Here is a 5,767-nt window from a genome sequence, read left to right as displayed (position 1 = left end):
AACTATTGCCTATTTGGTTTGAGGCTAGCCCTGGGCCTTTGTTGATGGATTTCATTCCCCATTTGTCTCTATCTACACATTTCCTGACATATATCATCACTTGACACACTAACAAAGTGATACATTACCCCAAAGCATCTGAAATAAAAAAGGGAATCAGATATTTTTAAGAAGAAGACTATATTTTTGGAACAATGTCCTAAATGACACTGCAGAGTCACAGAAACACACAGTATGACAGCAGCCAGAACTTGTGTACTGTGAAATGTGTCTGTCTGCCTTAAACAAAACCACAAGACCTGCAAGGCTCTTGTCAGTCCAGGAAAGAGAATTAGGATCAAGACTAAACCCACTCTTGGCCAGGTTAAATGTTTACAGGACAAAAATGAGCAATTGACCTCTGACTGACCCATCATTCCTCATATGTTCTGTATAGGATGTTGTTTTGACATTAAAAATACATTTTTGAAACTTCTGCCGACCGGTGGGAAGTTCCTTGCTGTTGGTAATTCATTGTGCGATGTGTGATTGTGATTGTATTATAATGTATTGGATTCTTATTGGCTTGAATTGGACTGCATCTTTAAAGTGCCTTGAGATGATATTTGTTGTAATTTAATCTGTACAAAAAAAAAATTATTCAAATCTATTGCAGGTTCATGCTGTGAGATTGATTGCGCTTTAAGTTTGCCTTTTGAAAATTGGCCTGATTTTTAGAATTTGCTGTGATGAGTAATGAGATATGTTGGGAAGCTGACCAGAGCAGCATAAGTAGGAGGCAGATTCACAGCAGTTTGTCCAAAAAAAAAATAATCACCACAAGGTGTTTATTCACATGTGCCTTCTGCTTCACGTGTAGCAAAAAAATATATATACAACAAAAAATATAACTGAACAGTTAACTTAGTTGAACTAAATAAACAAAAGAAATTAAATCAAATGTAAATTGCTACACCCGATCAGCACGATGGTTGCACTCCCTCCTCGCGACAGACAATAGGCCACTGCTTAAATAGCCTCACCTCACTGGGCACTGCCTCCTTGGTTGTACCAACAGAGGAGGTGACTCCACTGGCTTCTAACTTCACCATTTCACGGTTTCACACGTCACCAATCATACAAATTACAGTAAAAACACTCTTACCTGTTTTACCTTTTCATCTACATGTTAACCACACATAAATTAAATACCAAATAAACCTAAGTAATATCTAAACCTAATGTGTCTCACCTTCCTGATGTGTACTAGTCCAATGACGTCCCCCAATCATGTTCCCCAGAGTATAAAAGCAGAAATATTGCAGCACTTCCTCCCTTTGTCTCTGTGCACATGGTGGGTATGGTGAGTAGCACACTTAAATGTTAATTTAACTTATTCTAAGTAAATATAATTCAATAAATTATAACTGAATTTAACAATACTTGTCAGTTTTTATTTAAACCAAAGATGTTGAACTATGAAATATAACCAAACTTAATACGAAACACAAACAAATCCAGGATAGTCTGTATCTGTAAAAATTATGATTACTGATAGTAAAATGATTGAAAACAAACAAGTATGGTGAACTAAAGATGGTATTAATAAATGAGACAAATGGTCTCACCCACTTTGTAACACACACCCTCCTTAAGACCATTACTCCTCAGTCACGGAACAAGAAGTCAGCAATGACATTCTTATGTCCTGGTCTATACTGGACCTGGAAACAATAAGGTTGGAGAGACAAATACCATCTGGTAATTCTGGCATTGGTGTCTTTCTTCTTGTGTATCCACTTTGAAGCACGATGATCAGTCTCAAGAATAAACTCTTTACCAATGAGGTAATACTGTGTCTAAATAAGTGTCTAAAGCCCATTTGATCGCTAGAGCTTCCTTCTCTACAGTTGAGTACCTCATTTCCCTTGGAAACAGTTTCCAGCTGATGTACTGTACAGATCTTCAGCTTCACCTTGAAGTAAGACAGTGCCAAGCCCTACTCCAGAAGCATCTCTCTGTACAGTAAAAGTAAGAGTGAAATCCGGACACTGCAAAACCGGTTTCTCACAAAGGCAGTTTTTCAAGTCCTTAAAAGCACCTTCATTCTCTTGAGTCCATTTAAGTTTTATTGGGCTAGATTTGTGAGTCATATCAGTTAGCACAGCAGATCTTGTTGCAAAGTTGGGTCTTTTCTTGGTGTTAGGTAATGGTGAAGTTGCATCCACCTTACCTACTTGGGGTCGGATACCACCACCTCCAATCACATACCCAAGGTACTGCACCTCAGGCTTTGCCATGTGATATTTCTTTGCATTAATTACCAGACGAGCACTGTGGATACTTGGAAGACATCAGCAAGATGCTGTACATGCTCCCCCCAGGTCTCGATGTAAATAACGATGTCATCAATATAGGCTGCTGCATAGTCCTCTGCACCTCGCAAAACCTCATGCACCAGTCTCTGGAATGTTGCTGGTGCTCCATGTAAACCAAAAGGCACCATTCTGAACCTGAATAAGCCCCCTGGTACTCTGAACATTGTTGTCCTTTGACGCTTCTGTCAGTGGTACTTGCCAGCAACCTTTCCAAAGGTCAAGGGTTGTCAGAAAATTGGCATGTCCCAAGTGCTCAATCAGCTAATCCACCCTCGGCATTGGATATGGATCGAAAGCAGAAACTGCATTCAATTTTGAAAAGTTGACACAAAATCTCAGTTTTGGCTCATCTTTCTTTGGCACCAACACCACAGGGCTGCACCACTCACTCCATGAGGGATCGATGATTCCCATAGCCAGCATTTCCTCCACTTCCTGCTTCAGTTCAGGAACAAGTTTGGCTGGAATGCGAGAAGTAGTGTCTCTGATGGGTTGCTGATCAGCTGCATGCAGGCGGATGTGATGTTTGATGAGGTGTGTACAACCTGGTTTCAAACTGAACAGTTCTTCTGTCATGTGTTTCTGACCCTCCTGACGCTTCTTTGCTGGCAGGTGACACAAATCAGGATACACTGGTGTATCCATTGCAGAGGGAAAATACTGCTCTTGAAGCTCCTCCTCATCAACAACTGCACGTGCCAACAGGGTCCCAGAATGTTCTGGCTGATCCACCCAGTCTTTCAAAAGATTTATGTGATAGATCTGATGTTTCTTCCGGCGATCTGGCAAAAACGGTTCATATGTGACATGGCCAGTCTTTTTGGTGATCTTATATGCCACTTGGCAAGGAGACCACTGTCTGATGTTGGCAGCAACAGGAGAACTTTCTGGCCCTCCTGGAACACTCTTCTCCTTGAATCCTTGTCATAGCTCTGCTTCTGCTGTGCTTGTGCCAGATTGTCATTGGCGAGCTCTTGGAATTGGTCCAGCTTGTCTCTCATTTTCAACACATATGAAAGTTCACTGCACTGTTGTTGTGGCACAGGCTTCCTTCAAGACATCCATTGGACCCCTCACTGAATGTCCAAACAGCAGTTGGAAAGGTGAAAATCCAGTTGATGCCTGTGGGACTTCCCTATATGCAAATAACAAGAATGGAAGCCACTGGTTCCAGTCTGACCCAGAGTCATTCACAAACTTCCTCAGCATGGACTTGAGGGTCTTGTTAAAGCGCTCAACGAGGCCATCTGTTTGTGGATGGTAGGGACTGGTCTTCACTCCTTGAATGCCTAGCATGCTGTAGATCTGTTTCAATAGACTTGATGTGAAGTTGGTGCCTTGGTCGGTGATAATCTCTCTTGGAATTCCCACTCTGGAGAACAGCTGGATGAGGCAGTTGATGATCTGTCGAGTTTTGATCTTCTTCAGCGGAAAGGCTTCAGGATATCTTGTGGCATAGTCAAAAACTACTAGTATGTATCTATGGCCAGCACTACTTCTTTCGAGGGGACCTACAATGTCCATGGCAATACGGGAAAAGGGTGTCTCAATGATGGGCATGTTAATAAGGGGGGCCCTATCTCCCTTCTTGCTTGGTGCTGTTAAATGGCATTGAGGACATGACCGGCAATCAGCCTGCTGTTGCATCAGACAGTGAAGGAGATTCGATAGTTCGGCCGTGCTGTTTTGCGTCGGTTGACCACCTGCTGCCCCTTGCTGGTCACCGCCATCTTGCGACTCTTCTTTCAAACGCTCACTTGTCAGTTTCTTTTATCGGGTTGACATTTTCTTCTGTGCCTCCTACTGGCCTGGATACCACCTCTGCCATCAAATGTTGGGAAGCTGACCAGAGCGGCATAAGTAGGAGGCAGAATCACGGCAGTTTGTCCAAAAAAAAAATCACCACAAGGTGTTTATTCACATGTGCCTTCTGCTTCACATGTAGCAGAAAAATATATATACAACAAAAAATATAACTGAACAGTTAACAGTTGAACTTAATAAAACTCAACTTAGAACTAATCAAAAAAAAAGAAATTAAATCAAATGTAAATTGCTACACCCGATCAGCACGATGGTTGCAGTCCCTCCTCGCAACAGACAAAAGGCCACTGCTTAAATAGCCCCACCTCACTGGGCACTGCCTCCTTGGTTGTACCAACAGAGGAGGTGACTCCACTGGCTTCTAACTTCACTGTTTCACATGTCAGCAATCATACAAATTACAGTAAAAACACTCTTACCTGTTTTACCTTTTCATCTACATGTTAACCACACATAAATTAAATACCAAATGGTGAGTAGCACACTTAAATGTTAATTTAACTTATTCAAAGGAAATATAATTCAATAAATTATAACTGAATTTAAAAATACTTGTCAGTTTTTATTTAATGTTGAACTATGAAATATAACCAAACATAATACAAAACACAAACAAACAAGGGATAGTCTGTATCTGTAAAATGATGATTGCTGATAGTGAAATAATTGAAAACAAACAAGTACGGTGAACTAAAGATGGTATTAATAAATGAGACAAATGGTCTCACCCACTTTGTCACAAGATAACACTTCCTTTCTGTGATTTTCCAGATATAAAGAGAAAGTGATACAACAAAGAAACACAGAGCACAATCAGAAGATTACATGAAAGAGTCATGGCTTGAAGGTACTGGTTTCGTGTGATGAATTCACAGAGAACCAGATAGAGATAAGTGCATCTAAGTATCAGCCAGCCCAGGCATTGTGCGTAATGTAAGGGACACGGGTTATAAAGTTGGTATGTTTTTTTTTCTTTTTTGAAAGAAAAAAACGTAATATTATGAAACTTGAAGCAGTAATCCAAACATTTACATGTACGTCAAAATAAGCTGTCAAGACAAGACAAGCCAAATAGAATAGAAAAATTGGAACAGAAAAATGATCGCTAGTATGATGTAATAATAACTATTCCTACTTGTGTTGAAGACTAACACCTCTTCAATTGTCCATGCTGTATGTGAGTAATGTCGCGTTTGTTATTTACTTTGAGACGCTCGGACCTGTCAATGGCTGTTTAAGGAACGTTAAGGATGATTAATATTTTGAGCTGAAAGCAGATGTGGTTTGTTTCACATACATCTTCAGTCTTGGCCAACCGGTTGAGCTCGATCAATTTCGGCCTCGGAGTTGAACTTTACTATTTAAAGACCGACTCCGCCTATTCAGAACTGCTCCGGTGTACGCCAGTACGGCTTACAAGTGTATCCCGCATTTCCAGTACATCGTAAAACTTTGTAATAGACCAATGACAATATGGTATAGACAGGGGCAGAGCTAATTGACACAAGAGTCAGCCAATTAAGAGACGTATTTTCCAACCATTGTAACCAATCAGTAAGCAGATGCCAAAAATAACACCTCCTCTT

The sequence above is a fragment of the Odontesthes bonariensis genome, chromosome 23 (genome assembly GCF_027942865.1).
Source record: "Odontesthes bonariensis isolate fOdoBon6 chromosome 23, fOdoBon6.hap1, whole genome shotgun sequence".
Taxonomy (NCBI): domain Eukaryota; kingdom Metazoa; phylum Chordata; class Actinopteri; order Atheriniformes; family Atherinopsidae; genus Odontesthes; species Odontesthes bonariensis.
The sequence above is the reverse complement of the archived record's forward strand: the minus strand, read 5'-3'. Positions refer to the sequence as shown.